General features: G+C 34.5%; 1 long non-coding RNA gene across 3 annotated transcripts in view; it reads left to right on the top strand.

Annotated features, from left to right (window-relative positions):
- LOC138701466 (uncharacterized) overlaps positions 1-19091 on the top strand; it is a 511465-nt gene that overhangs the window by 468036 nt on the left and 24338 nt on the right. For 2 of the 3 annotated variants that reach the window (XR_011332595.1, XR_011332594.1), the window contains one exon: positions 16691-16926. This is a non-coding gene — a long non-coding RNA (uncharacterized lncRNA). Of the gene's footprint in view, positions 1-16675; positions 16927-19091 lie in introns of all 3 variants that reach the window. The other variant, XR_011332596.1, reaches the window with a different exon arrangement.

Below are 19091 nucleotides of genomic sequence, written 5' to 3'. Positions count from 1 at the left end.
TTTTCTTGTGCTAAATTCTATCGTACTTGGTTTACATGTTTCGACCTTTTATAGGTCATCCTCAGAGTCATATAATACATATTCCGAAGTGATACAGTGTTAAAAGTTGTGTAACCAAGATGTATATGCGAATATGTTAAAATTTGATACCCATAGTTACTTCATTTAGTAATGTCCCAGAATACTTGATTTAATGTAGGCCTATAACTCAATTTAATAAAAAAACTCCATTAAACATATTTAGAACCGGACCCCTCATATCTTGAAGAAGTTACTAGTGACTTCATTGTGGTGCAAGTTCGGGAGGAATGATAGCAGAATTACCGAAGTGCTCTGTACTTATGAAAGTTATGTTAAGTAGGCCTACTTATATACTTATGGCTTTTAAGGAATCCGGAGGTTCATTGCCGCCCTCACATAAGCCCGCCATCGGTACCTATCCTGAGCAAGATTAATCCAGTCTCTATCATCATCCCATCTCCCTCAAATCCATTTTTACATTATCCTCCCACCTACGTCTCGGCGTCCCCAAAGGACTTATTCTTTCCGGTCTCCCAACTAACACTCTATATGCATTTCTGTATTCGTCCATACGTGCTGCATGCCCTGTCCATCTCAAACGTCTGGATTTAATGTTCCTAATTATGTCGGGTGAACAATAAAATGCATGCAGTTCTGCGTTCTGTAACTTTCTCCATTTTCCTGTAACTTCATCCCTCTTAGCCCCAAATATTTTCCTAAGCACCTTATTCTCAAATACCCTTAACCTCTGTTTCTTTCTCAAAGTGAGAGTCCAAGTTTCACAACCATACAGAACAACAGGTAATATATTGTTTTATAAATTCTAAATTTCAGTTTTTTGAGAGCAGACTGGATGATAAAAGCTCCTCAACCGAATAATAACACGCATTTCCATATTTATTCCGAGTTTAATTTCCTCCCGAGCATAATTTATATTTGTCACTGTTGCTCCAATATATTTGAATTTTTCCACCTCTACAAAGGATAAATTTCCAATTTTTATATTTCCATTTCCTACAATATTCTGGTCACGAGACATAATCATATACTTTGTCTTTTTGGGATTTACTTCCAAACCTATCTCTTTACTTGCTTCAAGTAAAATTCCAAATTCCCGTGTTTTCCCTAATAGTTTGTGGATTTTATCCTAACATACTCACGTCATCTGCATAAAGAAGAAGCTGATGTAACCCGTTCAATTCCAAACTCTCTCTCTTATCCTGGACTTTCCTAATGGCATATTGTAGAGGAAAGTTAAAAAGTAAAGGTGATAGTGTATCTCCTTGCTTTAGCCCGCAGTGAATTGGCAAAGCATCTGACGATAACTGGCCTATACGGACCACTGAGACACATTTTAATTAATCGAATTAGTTTCTTGGGAATACCAAATTCAATAAGAATATTATATGAAAATCTCTCTTAGCCGAGTCATATGCCTTTTTGAAATCTATGAATGACTGATGTACTGTACCTTTATACTCCCATTGTTTCCCATATCTATAGAATACAAAAATCTCATCAATAGTCTATCTATTACGCCTAAAACCAAACTGATGATCCCCAATAATTTAATCTACATATGGAGTTAATCTTCTCAAAAGAATATTGGACAAATGTTATGTTAGGCATTTTAATAATGTAGGCTATCAAAAGTACAAACATCTGAAGAGTGGAATATTAGACAGTGTTTCTAATGTTCAAGAAAAATAAACATGTACAATATGGTAGGAATGTAATTGTTAACAAAGTAAATGAGTCGACTGTAAAGCCATTCTTAAAATTAAGATTGATAGGGAACATGTAAAGTCAGCGAAAGACAATCATGTTTTAAACCAGAGAGGTATGCATATACATACAGATAATCTTTCCATATTCGAACAATTAATAAAGGAGAAATACATTTTTGTATTAGTGCATCAAGAAATAGGCCAAAGGAATAATTGAGACAGTTAGTCTTATACGAACGGAAATCTAGAAAAGGAACGTCTATAATGTTATTTACAACACTACTGGAGCAGGCGGTGTAACAGCTTTGCTGTTTATATTTATTTAGAAGTTTCTCTAAAAGAACGGAACACGAAATGGAAAACTGCGGAGTGGTCATTTGAAGCTCTATGTTTGTTGGCACAAGCTACAGTGAATTATTGGCATTAATTGGTTATAGTGAAGTCACAATTATGCCAATTTTAGCAGTAATAAAACGTAGACCTTTAATAAATGATTAGAAATACATAAACATGTTGAAGTTAAAGGTATTAGAAAAGACAGATTACCTATAAAGCGACTGTCCAAAGTGCTTCCCGTTCATACGTAGACATTCATGTCTGCCTCTAAAAGTAGAAATTAACCATTAAAAGTTTTTTCAGACATTTTTGCAATATCTATCCTCGCATACATATTGATTATTGTAATAAATTGATGCTATGGTTGGAATTTTATGCGAATTCTATTGTTTAAAAGTAGTGTCTCCTCGATAATCATGTATCATTTTATTTTATAGTCTCTTTATTAGATGGAATATACGAAAGCGTGTGTACTTCGTAGGGAATATATCTCTTACTTCTCTTTCGTGTTATACTTTAACATACGAATAACATAAAAATCTTCTTGTTCGGTAGTATAATTCTGATTTGTCATCATTAAGCAACATATAAATGCATGAAACAGTAACTCTAAATGTAAATAGCAGCAAGACATACTGTAGTACTTATGAGAGTAAACTGCTATGCTGGTTTTGTTCCGCGAGACAATTTTAATAGATCGAGTGGAGGGGTAAAGACAGTCTCTGGAACAACACGAACGTTAGTTAGCATATTAAAATCCTTCAACGCATAACATACAATGTATTGAATAAAACTTATAGATGACGAATTTAAAATTGACCACGACAATTAAAATTTAGTATTCATTCACAATGTTCTGCCCAAGGGCAGGTCTTTCACTGCGAATCCATCATTCTCCAACCGCTCCTATTTATCGCTTCCTCTCAGTCTCTACATACGATCCATGTATCTTAATATTGTCTATTATCTGATTTCTTCTGCCTCGAACGTTTCTTCTGTTCACCATTACTTCCAATGCAGCCTTCAGTAGTCAGTCTCTTTTCAGCCAATGACCTAGCGAATTCTTTTTCCTCCTCATGATCAGTTTCAGTATTTTTCTTTCTTTAACCACTCTTTCTAGCTTTCTTCCAACTCTTCCTAGCATAGTTTCACTTCTTATTCTGTCTGTACATTTCTCACGCTCCATTTTCCTCCCTATACAAATTTCAAAAGCTTCTAGTCGCTTCTATTCATTTCGTCGTAGTGACCAGGTTTCTATGTCATACAATGCCACACTCCACACAAAGCATTTCACTAGTCTCTTCCTTAGTTATTTTTTCAGACGTCCTCAGAAGATGCTCCTTGCTCTATTACGAGTAAAAGCTTTCTTTATCATTTTTATCAATCCTCCTTTTGACTCCCTGACAGCAGCTCATGTTACTGCTTATAGTAGGCTACACCCCAAGTAGGCCTATTTGAAGCTGTCCATTTGATCCATTGCCTCTTTTCGCATTCGCAACTTTACCTTTATTAGTTTTCTTCCGATAACCATGCGTTGTTTGCATTTATCTTCATCCCATACTGCTCACAATTGTCATGTAGCTCCAAAAGCATATCACTAGTATCGTCTCCTTTTCTGCTAACGACATATCGTCAGTAAATCCTACATGCACTTTATTCGCCTTCCTCCTATTGTAATCCCTCCCATGTTGTGAAAACAATTCTCCAAGTAGATGTTGAACAGGGTAGGTACTCCTCTACCTATTCCAATTCTCTTTGACATTTCTTCTCATATCCTTACTTTGAATCGTTTCATATAAATGTTTCTGAACAGCGTCCTCGTTTTCCAACCCACACCAATTTTCTTCATGATCCCCATCAGTTTATTCCAAGCCAGTCTATCAAAAGCCTTTTCCAAGTCCACAAATAATACATGCACTTCTTTATTTTTCCCTAGGTATCTTTCGCCGTTTGTTCGCAGCAGTCCAATTGCGACTCTTGTATCTTTTCCCTATTTGAATCCCAATTGCTCTTCTTCTAACTCTCCTTCCATCTTAGTATATAAAAGTCGATTCAGTATTCGCAAGATAATCTTTGCCGAGTGCGATATCAAGCTGAAAGCTCTGAATTCATTACATTCCTTGGCATTATTTATCTTCCATATTGGCATCAACACTGTCTCCGTAAAATCTTCAGATCATTTACCTTTCTCATATATTTCGTTGCCAAGCTAATGATACTTATTTTACGATTTTCAATTAAAACAACATATTTTATCCAAAACTGTGATTTTAAAAGTGCACATTTCACTCCTAGCCGTCATTTATCACCGATTCCCTTTATTTTATTGACTAATAAAAATAATTAACTTCAGTCGAATGCGTAAGAAAACAATAGTAGGGTATGAGCTAGGATGTTGTGGAACAATACTGCGTAGTTCTAGTTAGGAGAGAAGCTTGGAATTCCCCGCCAAGCTTCAGCGATTGGCCGGTCAATCGGTTATCGCGTTATCGGAATGATGTCATGTGCATGGATGGTGAATCCCCGAGTTCCAAGCTGCAGTGTGCAAGTTGTGCAACACGCGTTGGTTCAATAAGGTGTTGTAGTTAAGGAATGCCACCCACAAAAACCTCTCAATCAGCATTCTTACGCATATGCGTAAACGAGTTTTGTGCAGCATATAAATAGAACGCGGCATAAGGACAGGTTTAAGAATAATCTAAGTTAAACCAGCAGCTGATTAAAAGCAATGTGGGCGAACAATCGAGTTCTAGTGATATATTTTTCAAAGACTTGTGTTTAGCATTAGCGGGTTCCGACATTCCGTCGAAAGAACATTTTCACTGTACAAATCATTCTTCACTGACAGACGCAGGAGCTTCACACAGGAAAATCTCAGGATGACCTTCCTTGTATACTGCAACAGCCTTCAATAATGTAAGAGTTCTACGAAACAAATAATATATTATATTTCCGTGTATTCGTTTTTGCTTATTTTGGTACATTTTTTCACAATTTTTCGTGCTTATTTTACTGTTTCCGTGTATTTGTTTTTGCTTATTTTGGTGCTTATTTTCAGGCATTTTCCGTGCTTATTTGCTTGCTTATTTTACTGTTTGATTGTGATTAGAAATCCGGGCTTTAATTATGATCTTTTTTAAGAAGTACACATACCTACTCTTGTGAACTACTTTGCATTAATTGTCTTTTCGACATGCTGGTAGTTTTTATCAATATTAGCTCCGTTTTCTTACTTAGGCCTAAAGTCGTTACTGGAAATTTAATTTACTCACAAAATAATAACCCATCACGATTTTTAACTTGATGAGATTAGTGGTGACTAAGGCCTATTCAACATAAGAAACGAAAGTCTTATTTTAAATGGAGGCATTGTCATGATTTTTATGAGTCAATGTCCTGTCTACGTGTTTGTATTAATACTTAGATCTTAGAGGTATCGTAATACAGGTACAGTAAGCTACGTACATGTTAAATAAGAACGGTCTGTGTAGGGAGATTTACACATCCTAGAAGAATATGATTTGGATGTATGTATAAGTGCTGAGAATGTTGCTATTTGTCTTACAAGGTTATTCTTATGTAAGTGTATTTTTACCCAGCACTAGCAACGTGCTCGGCATCGGGACTCCTTTCCACAATAATACGCAATCACAGCGGGAATATGTGCAGTATGGTAGCATCGGAAGCTCCTGCCTGTTTTGACGGCGCTCAGAGGCTCGTCACTGTCAAACTGCTTCATATTTGAAAGATTGTATAGCGAGTGTACAACATCAAAGTCACTATTATTTCCCTCTTAAAAACTAGCAACTGTTCTTTGTCCTTAGAAAGTCATGAGGATGACTGACAAGTCTGAAATGGGGTACTTCATGTAAATTGATGCAAGAAATATAACTCCTTACCTATCCGAACACAAAAAAATTTCCACGAATTACACAGTTCTCGTCTTGGTCATTATCAGAAGTGCTATTGGTAATAAATATTCCATTATCTGACAGTTACATACAAAACAGAAATTCTGAATAGGACGAAGAGGACTACAGAACTATCTTCTCTTACTTATAAATAGAGTCCGGATGTTAGGCAAAATACCTTCTCTAAATTGAGTGTACGAGTATGTATGAAAGATCTATTTGAGATAAACACGTTTCGACACATTTGGGGACGATAGGCCCCATTTGTATTTTGCCTTTTTGCCTATTTTAGGTCCCGTTGCCTATTTTAAGATTAAATGCCTTTTTAGCCTTTTTACGTCGTTATTATACATTTTCTATATTTTTAATGCATTTAAAATAAACCGCACATAAAATATTTCAAGAAACAAAAAAGAACGGTTGTACAAATTAAAAATATATATTCACCTCACACAAATATTTGCTGAGAATCTTATTCTCCAGCAATACATATGTGTCCAAGAAGTCGTAAACTTTTCTCCCCTACCGATTCCATCTTTTATGTCACTTAACAAAGATGTTTGAACAGTGTAACCCTCAGTGCTCAGGTCACTTCGGGGTTTACCAGCAAAAGAAAGGAGATGAGGGAAGTATTAAAAGCAAGTCTCCAGATCCCGATACTGTTGTCGCTTGCACACACAAATCACGCGTACTTTGAAGTCTCTAATCCCTTCTCACACCCCTTTTTTGAGACAATACACAGTCGGTTTTTCCCGATCTCTGAAAGAAAGTAGAGACAGTCCTTCTGAAATAAGTTGTTTTAAGTTTTCTCTAATCTCTTCAGTAGAAGTAGAAAGATCTTTTTCCACCATGAAAAACGTTCTCTCTGACAGGTGGCTCAGTATGACAGTTGATAACTTAAAAAGCATCTTGTTGTGACATGTAACCAAGGAACGTGAGTATCGTATGGGATAGTTTATTAAGTATTTGTCTATTTTTTGTCTGTTTCCATGAATAATAAATGCCTATTTCACTGCCTATTTTTACTATTTTAGTGTCTATATCCCAACCTATTTTAACTAAAATAAATGCCTAAACATTCGGACTCTACTTATAAACATGATGTTTTGTTGTATTTTATATTATTTTAGTGAGGACAGGAGAGAGAGAAGGAGAAGGGCCCGATATTTTTAATTTATTTAGATTCCTTTCTTTTTGCTGTGTTCTGATATCTTATAAATATTGGTCTTAACCTTGGTAAAAGTATGTATAGTTTATAGTTTTGAAAATGATATCAATAAGCATATGATGCTCTTCCGATCTCTGATCAGCGCGTTCATCATGATTTATATTTTTGATTTTGGGAATAACTTAAGGGAGAAAATCGAAGAACTGAAGGACTCACTTTCACAACATATTACGGATATTTAACCTGATGTGGTGATTTTTTTTCATAACTTAGATTAAAGGTTATTCCTTGTTGGAAAACAGCATGACAGACGTATTCAATGTTTGGTTATTAACTAAATAAACACAATTTCTTTATGAGTACATATTCGAGTTAGAAGTGATATTACCATAACCATATTAGCTGTGTATTGTGAGATTCTAATTATATTGCTTCCTAGTCATATAACCATTGGTGCCGTGAAATCATATCGTTAAATGGAAAGATTTAAAACGAATAGCTTCTGTGAATATTCGTTCACACATAACGATTGCCTTAAGAACTAGTCACCGCTAATTCTTTAAGGGGACGTTATACTGAAATTAATAGCTTCTATATTCTTAAAGCTAGATTCGCCAAACTTTCGTCACTGGTACATCTGATTAATAATTTAATAACGTATTTACAAAATTTCATCCCTCTCTGATAAGTCATTTGCATTTTATGAATAGTTTAATAAAATATTTAATCGCTGTATATGCAAATTCCCTTGCGCCACAATTTATATTGTTTTTACTGATATTCATTTACTGTATATGGTTCCTTCTTACATGGGGACAAAATTATTATGAGGCTTACTGTGAAATGAATCGATAAGTAGGCCTTAACTAGAATTTTTATATTATTATTTTTTATTTTAATAACAATTTCTAGTTATTTACTGATTTCTTTTACAGCAAAATCACATAGTAAGTTTTGTTTCCATGTATACAAGTGAATATGAGTGAAAAATAATGTAAATTGTGACTCAAGAAACTTGTTATAAAAAGGGATACATAATTTTATTAAGATATTAATAAAATGTAAACTACTTACCACAGATAGATTAAATTGAATAAATTTGCCATTATTAACCACATAAAATAATTACCAAAATTTGGTACATCTAGCTTTACAAATTTGGATGTTATTAATTTCACTATATTGGGCACTTAAAAATATTGACTTTAGAAATTTCAATATAGTGTCTTCTTAAGGAAAGGAACCCTATGTCTGCTATACCCGCTTACACATTTTATCGTAATGATTAATTTGTGCCGAAAACTGTGAAAACTAGGCTGAAGAGCAAAAAATTTAAATACAAAGCAATAGGTAGTGTTTAATTTCTCCGTGTAAATTATTTTTCTACATTACGAATTGTATAAATTATTTTGCTAATTTATTATCTGGAATTAAAAAATCACAAAAAAAAATCCTCTGCTTTGAAGAAATACCCGTTGTTTGTTTTCGACTAAATTGATATTTTATTTTAAATATCCTTTATGTATATCATTCCAGTTCAATTAACTCGTAAATACGGTAATAATATGTAGAAAATCTGTGCAATGGTTTAGGAGGAATAATAGCCCTCAAGTAGGAAAACAGACAGACGGCATGCCTAAAACTTCTTTTAGATTTGGTGTATCAGAGATGATGAAAGCTTTTAACTCCGTAAATATCTGAAAAACCTATTTCTTCTGCAGCATCACAAAAATTTGTCCTATAGGCGATTTTGTGTAATGAAAAAAATATATTTAACACGAGTAAGTCCACTATTTCATCAATTAATTATATTCAAGTGTTAAAAGTGGTGTACGCAAGATTCAAAAGGGGGAAAAAAATATAGAAGAAAGAAGACTCTACGTTATGGAAGGTGTATTTCCAGAAGTCTGATGTCGCTTGTAACGGAGATTCAGTTTTGTGCTCTAAGGTATAATATTTGCAATGGTGTTTACGTGAGACATTGTTCGTATAATGACTTTAATTATTACAACAATGCGCTAGAAAGTTACATTAATAGCATAAATTTTTATTAATAACAAAGCAAATTCACTGACTTCCTTTACTACGAAATTGTAAACTAAAAAATTGTACAGTGAGAACGCCGCTGTCGTAGAAATTTCGGTATTTCGTTTCAATGCCGATTCCATTATAACTGTATTGTCATTATTTTATTTTTGTGTTGTCAATACAAAATAAAGAAAATACTCATACTAAAGATACAAGCATAAACGTTCTAAATGGATCCCACACTTTACAATTCTACATGGATATGGTAGGCCTATTAATAAGTAGCCTACGTTAATGTATGAAATAGTGTTTCAAGTACTTAGCAGTACAAGACATGGAATATACAAAATATTGAATTAGTAGCCTATGTTACTACAATTATCCATACATCAGTCATCCATCTGCATAAAAACTAGTCACTGAACCGAAGTGTCTGATTTTCATAGAGCATTATTCAATTATAGGCTAATTTGAAATTGTATCGAAAAATCACTAGGTTTTCTCAACTATTCTCGCACTATTACCGAATTCCCTCTCCTCTGCACTAAATATCTTCATAATTCAACCTTGTCAGTGACACAGAGACTAACGAGTAACTTCTGCGCCGTGTTTTGTTCATAATAGACCAAGTGACTGGACGTAGTCTACTGTAGGCCTGCCTATTGGACAGTTGATATTAAGGAATGAATATATTACTAGCGCCGCACATGGTACACTAGATAAAGGTTCAGACAGTCAGTCAGTCGGCCGGTAAGTCAATTTTACCGTCTGTTTATTTATCGGTCTGTCGTCCTGTCTGACAGCCAGTTAATCATTGATTCAGTCGATCAGTCAGTTTTACCTACGGTTCATTTGTATGTGTGTCAGTCAGTTAGCCATTCAACCGTTGTATTCATTGGTCGATTTGTTATCCTGTCTATTTGCCAGTCACTCAGCAATTAGATCAGTCTGCCTGTTTTACCGTCTATTCATTTGTCGGTCTGTTATCCTGCCTGTTTGTCAGTCAGTCAATCAATCATTAAATCGGTCAGTAAGTTTTATAGTCTGTTCAATTGTCGGTCTGCATGTTTATCAGCAGTCAATCAGTCATTAAGTCGGTCCGTCAGTTCTACAATATGTTTATTTGTCAGTCTGCTATCCTGCATGTGTGTCAGTCATTAATTGGGTCAGTCAGTTTTATAGTCTGTTCACTTGACGGTGTATTATCCTGACTGTATGTCAGTCATTAATTCGGTCAATAAGTTCTACAATATGTTCATTTGTCGGTCTGTTATCCTGCCTGTGTGTCAGTCATTAAGTCTGTCAGTCAGTTTTACAATATGTTTATTTGTCGGTCTGTTTTCCTGCCTGTGTGTCAGTCATTAATTCGGTCAATAAGTTTTACAATATGTTTATTTGTCGGTCTGTTATCCTGCCTGTGTGTCAGTCATTAAGTCGGTCAGTCAGTTTTACAATATGTTCATTTGTCGGTCTGTTATCCTGCCTGTGTGTCAGTCATTAAGTCGGTCAGTCAGTATTACAATATGTTCATTTGTCGGTCTGTTATTCTGCATGTGTGTTAGCCATTAAGTCGGTCAGTCAGTTTTACAATATGTTCATTTGTCGGTCTGTTATCCTGCCTGTGTGTCAGTCATTAATTCGGTCAATAAGTTTTACAACATGTTCATTTGTCGGTCTGTTATCCTGCCTGTGTGTCAGTCATTAAGTCGGTCAGTCAGTATTACAATATGTTCATTTGTCGGTCTGTTATCCTGCCTGTGTGTCAGTCATTAATTCGGTCAATAAGTTTTACAATATGTTTATTTGTCGGTCTGTTATCCTGCCTGTGTGTCAGTCATTAATTCTGTCAATAAGTTTTACAATATGTTCATTTGTCGGTCTGTTATCCTACCTGTGTGTCAGTCATTAAATCGGTCAGTCAGTTTTACAATATGTTCATTTGTCGGTCTGTTATCCTGCCTGTGTGTCAGTCATTAATTCGGTCAATAATTTTTGCAATATGTTTATTTGTCGGTCTGTTATCCTGCCTGTGTGTCAGTCATTAAGTCGGTCAGTCAGTATTACAATATGTTCATTTGTCGGTCTGTTATCCTGCCTGTGTGTCAGTCATTAAGTCGGTCAGTCAGTATTACAATATGTTTATTTGTCGGTCTGTTATCCTGCCTGTGTGTCAGTCATTAATTCGGTCAATAAGTTTTACAATATGTTTATTTGTCGGTCTGTTATCCTGCCTGTGTGTCAGTCATTAAGTCTGTCAGTCAGTTTTACAATATGTTCATTTGTCGGTCTGTTATCCTGCCTGTGTGTCAGTCATTAAGTCGGTCAGTCAATTTTACAATATGTTCATTTGTCGGTCTGTTATCCTGCCTGTGTGTCAGTCAGTCAACCAGTCACTAATTCGGTCAGTGAGTTTTACACTATTAACTATTGTAAATGCTCACATTTATATACGTTATTTTAACAGTATTTCCGTCCTCGTTCTCGTTGTCGTTTCCGTTCCCGGTTTATTGTGAACCAACCTTTAATGTCATTCCGCCACATTTTCGCAATCTTATCCATTTCTTTTATCCTTACGAAAATACATGATGTTAACGATATTATTCTTTGAGATTTCGGACCTTTCTGGACACATTTCTACCTATTACTTTTTCTGAATATTTTCTTTATTTCTTTCCTCCGTAACCTTTCTCTGTTATTTAAAAACTATTTTTATGATCTTAATCTAGTCAAAAATTTTCCGCCCTATTCTTAATTTTTCAACTCTCCATGGGAACGTTTGTTAATTGGCTGCATCAGCATATTTGTTTTCTTAATTAATAACTCGCATGCATGTGACGTTCCCTCAGGCAGAAAGAGAACCAGCTCCACGGTGTCGAGGGATGAGTGGTAGGTCTGCCGGGGTCCGACAGCCTCTCTCACAGGGTAGTCAGTAGTCAACCATATTTTGGGATTTGAAACTCATATTTTTACAGAATTCCTTGGCATATGTAGGAGTGCAAACCAAAATAGGTACATATGTTTAAATCGAGCACGTTGAATAAAATCAACATAACATTAACTGAACTGTGAGGATGCGGTTAAATTGCTGTACAAATGTATTAGAATGATACAGAATCACGTAGCGATAAATTGGAATTGTTAGGGATGGAAGGGGAAGTGATGGAATAGAATGGAACCCAATGGGATGGAATGGGACAGAATGATATGATATGACGACATGACATGACACGACATGACATGACATGACATGACATGACATGACATGACATGACATGACATGAAATGACATGACATGATACTGCATGGAATAAAATGAAATGGTATTACACTTAATGGGATCAGATGGGATTGAATTACAGAACACTGCACATCATACGCCAAAATGGGATAGAATGGAAGGAGATTGGATCGGAAGGAACGAGATGGAATAATAGAATCTACAGTATTAGATCTTAAACTTCGTGAGTTTGAAGACCCCTTTTATATGATGTGCAGTTTGCCGAATCTCTATCACATCAGCCTAATTTCATACTTTTGCTCAGTCAAAGTTAGAAATATAAAAGCTATTTATTTTTTATTATACATATAATTATTACTAGATACTCAAGTCTAATTTACACACTTTGCAAGTATTAGCTCTGTTAATAATAAAAAAGTTATAATTGCAATATTTTGAATAAAAATTAAGATATTTATTGTTGTTTACTATTGGATGGATGGTGATGTTTCACTACCACTAAATGTGCAATATCTACTTCTTTGTTTGACACATGTAAAGTTGGTTCAACATTCAATCGAAATTGATGTTTTTTCAAGTACGGAAGGCTATAAAAAGTATTTTTGCACAAATATATTTTGCAAAATGGAAGTAATACTCTGATAGATTTTTTTGCCAGTTGTGGGAATATATTCTTCACACACAACCAAAAGTCAGAAAGGTTATTTTCCTTGAAAGCAAGTTTTATGAAACCCTCGGATATTTCCGAAGTTTGATCCTATTCTGAAGAAGTGATGGCTTCGTGTTCCTGAATTTCTTGTCCAGGCAGTTGAATATAATGAAAGATTAATTGGTATTTTATTATATTTTTTATAATGACGTAAATAAAATGTTACTTTTGAAAGTCACTTGCAGATCTCTGACTACTAACTCTCGGACCCGTAGGGATCCGCAAACCACAGTTCAAGAATTATTACTGATCTACAGGGATCGGGATGGAATGGTAAATAAAGTCATGACATTTTATACGATACAATGGGACATTATTACAAGACACGTCATGCCATAGCATAGAATAAAATTACATAATAGCCTATTGTATAGAATGGGGTGGAATACTTGGCCTGTAACAATGGTATATTGTAAAATGAACAGCAAGTTAAAACGTGGAATAAGATGCAATGAAATGACACGGTATGGTATAGACTATCGTAATATGGAATATAATTTTACGACATTGAAAGGAATTGCATACTTAACATGTTATTTTATAAGGTGAGACTTGAATAGGATAACATGACACGCTCCCTTGTGTAGGATATAATTTAGTGCAGCATGATATAGGACAAAATTCACATATCTGTGAAAGGATGATATATCATTCATTTCTCATTCATAGTTATCTATCTATATTCAGGTTTTTTACTGAAAACTCAACATTCTTCAATCTTTCCTCTTTTCTGTCTTTCTCTTAGTCTCCGCATATGAGCCATGTACCTTAATGTCGTCTATCATCTGATATCTTCTTCTGCCTCGAACATTTTCCCGTTCACCATTCTTTCCCGTGCATTCTTCAGTAGGGAATTTCTTTCTTTTTCTTCCTGTTCAATTTCAGCATTATTCTTTCTTCACCCACCCTTACTAGCACAGCTTCGTTTGTTATTCTGACTGTCCATTTCACACGCTCCATTCTTCTCTATATCCGCATTGCAAATGCTTCCAGTAGTTTCTCCTCACTTCGTCGTAATGTCCAGTTTCTACCTCATACAATGCCACACTTAATCCAAAGAGCACTTTATTGGTCTCTTCCTTAGTTTTTTCAGAGGTCCCTTTGCCTTTGTTATCCTCCTTCTGACTTCCTGACAGCAGCTCTTGTTACTGCCTATAGTAAACCCCGAGCATTTGAAGTTGTCCATACGTTCTACTGCCTCATTTCGAATTCGCACATTTATTTCCTCTATGTTTCTTCCGATGACCATGGTCTTCGTCTTGTTTGGATTTATCTTCATCGCATACTGCTCGCAATTGTCATTTAGCTCCAGTATCACATCCATTGGTATATTTTACTCCTCTGCTAACAACACCACAACATCAGCAAATCTTACGCATTTTATCCTTCTTCCCTCATCACTCCTCATTGTACTGAAAGCAGTTCATCACAAGATGATATATTATAAGATAGTATAATACGGATTAGCTTGTATTATGTCATGAGATAGGTTCTATGACTTAAGACGAACAATGATTATTGGGTCCAATGAATTAAACGTTTGTATAATACACTATTTCAGTGCGATTTGATAACTGAGAGTTCACAAATTTTCATCGGGGTAAGAATAATGTGTATGCTCATTCAGGACAAACTTTCACTTCTTCTCTACTACACTCAGACCTGCTTATTGTACTAAATCAATGTTTTGTATTATTCCTTGTAACTTTCTTAACTATGTAAAAATGATAAAATCACTAGTACCTAAACTGTTTATGAGTTCCAGTTTTATTTGAACTTCTTAAGTTGCTTGTGCCACTTTTCATACAAAAGGCCTACTTAAGAGTATGGTTGATTGGTTCACGGAAATCATTGTTGTTTGCTCTTGCAATGGTGTGAAGAGAGCAAAGAAAGCATGCCACAGATTATTACTTTAAGAAGTTTTACTGAGTATGGAATTTTCTTAAAGTTAAATAATAAAGGATATTGATTCTAAAATAACTAATTTTGCAAAAGTTATAGGCGTTATCAATTCAGTTTTCAAACCTAATTTAGTACAGAAACATACAAGATTAAAGATGTGCAACATTTTAGCACGACCTACTTTAGTCTATGGAACAGAAGCCTGAACTTTGATAAAAAAAATATGTTCAACATATAACTGCCAACGAAATGAAATTCATGAGAAAAACGGCGCGATACACACTTTGGGATGGAAAACGAAATACAGAAATTTTGGAAGAATTGAACGTCCAACCTATATTAAAGTTTCTTAAAATCTATAGAGTTAATTGGAAACAGCATGTTGAGAGAATGCCAACAGAAAGATGGCCAAAGGCAGCGCTACATTACCGTCCTTCTGGACAACGATCTGTTGGAAGACCATTAAAAAGATGGCATGAGATCACTGAGACCGCAACAGGCCACTAGGTCTAGTGCTTGAATTGGATGATGATGATGATGATGATGATGAGGGTGATGATGATGATTATGATGATGATGATAGTGATGATGATGATCATGATGATGATGAAATGGTACCATTTATTGTACAACATTGTACATTCCGCCACCAATTATGATTAGGAAAATGCAATCTTATGGTGCCTGTCCAAATCTCTGCCTGTTGATTCATTGACAGTGACAGGGCGAAAAGGTCTCATTGTCTTCCACTTCAACAAGTTATATCTACTCAGTGGCGTCTTACCAATACCAGCCCTGAAATCCTGCATGACGTGTGAATGCATATTCTTACTTGGTATATGGCCATTCCTGAAACCACACGTAAGACACAAGTCTCTCCTCCACACTAAAAACTCTCATATTCACCTCGTCATTTGGACTCTTGGAATGGCTGGGAATTTCCGTGTGTTATGGTTTCCCTTAGGTCCGCCAGATGTCTCCTACTATGATCACACCTCGAAATACCTCCACCGATATCATACGAATAACACGGATACAATTCTCATGCACGGTTGTAATAGTAGTGGTGGTGGTCGCAGTAGTGGTAGTAGTAGTAGTTCTTGTTGTAATAGTAGTTGTAGTTCTAGTAGTAGTTGTTATAGTACTAGTATTGTAGTAGTATTAGAAGTAGTAGTAGTTGCTGTATTAGAAGTAGTTATTGCAGTAGTAGTAGTTGTTTCAGTTGTAGTTCTTATAGTACTAGTATTGTAGTAGTATTAGAAGTAAAGTAGTAGTAGTAGTAGTAAAAGTAGTTGTTGCATTAGTAGTAGTAATTGTAGTTGTAGTAGTTGTTATGTTACTAGTATTGTAGGAGTATTAGAACTAATAGTAGTAGTAGTAGTTACTGCTTTATTGTATTATTTATTTATTTATTTAGTAATTGTAGTTGTAGTAGTAGTAGTAGAAAAAGTAGTTGCTGCAGTAGTAGTAGTTGTTATAATAGTAGTATTAGAAGTAGCAGTAATTGTTGTAGTAGTAGTAGTTGTTGTAATAGTAGTAGTAGTTGTAGTTGTAGTAATAGTAGTAGTAGTAGTAGTAGTAGTAGTAGTAGTAATAGTAGTTGTAGTAGTATCAGGTGTAATAATATTTTCACAGAGCTTTGAATTGCAGATGAATTCAGTGTCCAAATTCAACATGGCTGAGAAATTGCAGACAAATTTTCCATGGGGCATTCTATAAGAACAGGCTTCTTTCAAGACAACAAGGGACGACAGCTTTATTGCACATCAGTCTCGAAGTAAGCCATACTGAGGAATTCATTACCCTCGAACCTCGGTTCCATGGTAACCGTTAGACCACAGAGAACGATCATGAAACGCATCTAAATCGTGTTTTACAATTATCATGTAAGTTTTCTCCTAATTATATTGATTTTAATTCTTATGGTGCTCTCAATAATCTGATTAAGTCATCGCTAGAACATAATGAGAAAAAGTGTTTAATTTTTATGTTAAAATTATATCGTACTAATAAAATTACACGCAATAAGATATTTTTAAATATGAAAAATTGTACCTTATGCAGTCATGCTCTTTTAATGTTTAAGCGTCTTCGTATTAGATCCATAATAATTTTTAATGAACATTATTCATATACAGGATATATCATGGTTTGTACAAGAGAAACAGTTTGCCTTAAGTATATTTCGTATTTATGTGAAGCATTATTATGATCATTTAGCACAAAATGAGATTACAGCATGATTAAATAATAAAGAGGAAGCTGCGGGTGGTTTTGAGATATCTCGGGATTTCATAAACAGATTTTGGAAGAGGTCAGAAAGCGGATTTCGACTACTCAAATGAGCAAACATAAACGAACTTCTGAGATGTTATTACAATAAAGATACCTAAATGAAATAAAAATAAACTTTTCGCAATAGCACTTGAATCATTTTACTGCATAGAATTTACAATTTTATTGCTATAACAGCGGTTTAGGCTACAAATAAATATGTTAACTTAGTTAAGGACTACATTTTATAAACTCTTAATCTGACACGTTTAATTAAACTCGTGAGTCTGTTATGAACTGCAATTTTTACTGTAATATTATCTTCAGTATGCATGATAACTTAAAAGTAGGATAAGGCGGAACTGAGTTACTCATATGATTCACCATATATCTATCTTTTACCACGGAAAGATAACAATGGTGATGATAATAATAATAATAATAATAATAATAATAATAATAATAATGATAATAATAATATAATAATAATAATAATAATAATAATAATAATAATAATAATAATAATAATACTACAAGCTGACTACTTCGTTCTTCCTATTGTCGTGATGATTTTGAACAAATACTATACTTATAATTATAAGAGAAGCTAACATTCAAAAAAGATATTAGGGTATGAATAAAAAATGCATTTTATTTATTATCTTCTCAATGTTAAAATTGTGTACTGACTACTTAATTATGAATAACAATCTGTTCAGAATGTAGTACAACTAAGTATTCAAATCAAATTAAATTGTCATTGCAGAAATTAAATGTAAAATTTTGGACAAAGTTGCTTTTGATTGAACAGATTGGATATTGTTGGTATTGTTTGTCACAATGCTGAACACCCTAGTATCCTTTGATTCTAGATACACGTCAAAAGATTATTACAACCATTTTTATGAAGTAGCTCTGAAACCAACTTGACCTAATAAAACTATATTGACCAAATATTCTGTCATAGACCTTTTTTGAACGTGAAAACCTCAATCGTCTTCTAAACATCACACATTGAATTTCCCTCTTCATCTAGGACATAAGAAACAGTATCGATGAAGAGTATTTATACCACTGCAGATCTGTCTCGTTGTGTCAATTCTAACCAAAGAGTTTGACTAGAATTTTCCTCACATCTTCTGTTTTCTCTCAACTTCTATGTTCAACAGATGCACCATACTGTACTTCCTTATTGTATTAACTTTTCTTCCATTCAAACGCTCACCTTTCTTTCTGGTCTCTTGATTATCATCCCCTAAACTTACAGTCCAATCAGATTCCATGGCAATTGAAGAATGTAACCGACAAAACTATAATTCATGTTTGAGGAGAAAAGATATTAATTTCAGGAGAATATTTCATTAGACTTATAATTACTAGCAAAACTGTTTGACTAATCAAGGATACAAGTTTATTTATGTATTGAATAGAGTCATTTTTGTTATAAATGAATGCTTCAAAATTACTTTTCCCACCAGTCTCACATTTCAATAATTGTTACATCCTTTTTTCCGGGGAGGTCTTCAATTACGTTTTATTACAATTTATTTAATCTCTGATAGAGGTTCTGGCTAATATGTACATATCTCACTTGACGATATATTGTGTCAGAGGAAGAAAAATATTGTTTGTGCACATCTGAAGTGTGATTAGTGTAATATGTTACTAGTCAGCGATGTATGCAACGGAGGCGGAAAGGAACTGAACACCCTACCCCATTATCTCGTGACTTAGTTGCCTCATCGGTGATGCCTTTTTGGTTAACTTATGAGGTTCA

This window comes from Periplaneta americana, chromosome 6 (assembly GCF_040183065.1).
Source record: "Periplaneta americana isolate PAMFEO1 chromosome 6, P.americana_PAMFEO1_priV1, whole genome shotgun sequence".
NCBI classification, from domain to species: domain Eukaryota; kingdom Metazoa; phylum Arthropoda; class Insecta; order Blattodea; family Blattidae; genus Periplaneta; species Periplaneta americana.
This window is presented reverse-complemented; position numbering and strand designations above follow the sequence as displayed.